The following is an 804-nucleotide window of genomic DNA, read 5'->3' as shown; positions in this document are numbered from 1 at the left end:
ATGTCCTCTTGCGTTAGCCCTTTAAATAAATTTACTTACTTTAAACCCTCCGCAAGAAAAAACTTTTCTCGTGCGGAAAAGTTTAACTACCTAGTCTAGGCAAACAGCTTGTTTAAATAGACGGGTGACAGTAGCGTACTACTCTGTCCTGTCCTTCGCAGTGTCGAGGCAGCGGCCACTGAGTGTAGAACGCCTACAATCTTGAGAGTGCATCCGCAAGGATATTTTGTTTGCCACTAATATGGAAGATTTTTATATTGAATGGTTGTAATGTTAGTGCCCATCTTAACACTCGCAAGTTTCTAAACTTCACATTTTCAATAAACGTTAACGGATTATGATCAGTGAAAATTTCAACAGGATGGATAGAACTAGTTAAATAAACTCTAAACTTTTCAATGGCCAACACTATTCCCAAAGCCTCCTTTTCGACGGTGGCGTAAGACTTTTGATATGTCTTATATTTATAAGAAAAATAACACACTCGGCGGAGCACTTTACTTCCGTCTCTCTGCAAGAGGACCGCTCCCACACCATTGTCACTAGCGTCCACCTGTATTGCAAACGGTTTATTAATGTCAGGAGCCTGCAAGACGGGAGCCGTACATAAGAGGTGCTTCAGGTTTTCAAAAGCTTGCTGACAATCATCTGACCACCTGAATGCCCGTTTAGTACTCAGCAAGTTTGTTAAAGGGGCAGATACCTGAGAGAAGTTCTTACAGAATCGTCTGTAGTAGCCAGCCATCCCCATGAAGCGCATCAAGCCTTTTCTGTCTACGGGCGCGGGATACTGTAGAACAAGCG

The sequence above is a fragment of the Penaeus monodon genome, chromosome 28 (genome assembly GCF_015228065.2).
Source record: "Penaeus monodon isolate SGIC_2016 chromosome 28, NSTDA_Pmon_1, whole genome shotgun sequence".
NCBI classification, from domain to species: Eukaryota; Metazoa; Arthropoda; class Malacostraca; order Decapoda; family Penaeidae; genus Penaeus; species Penaeus monodon.
This window is presented reverse-complemented; position numbering follows the sequence as displayed.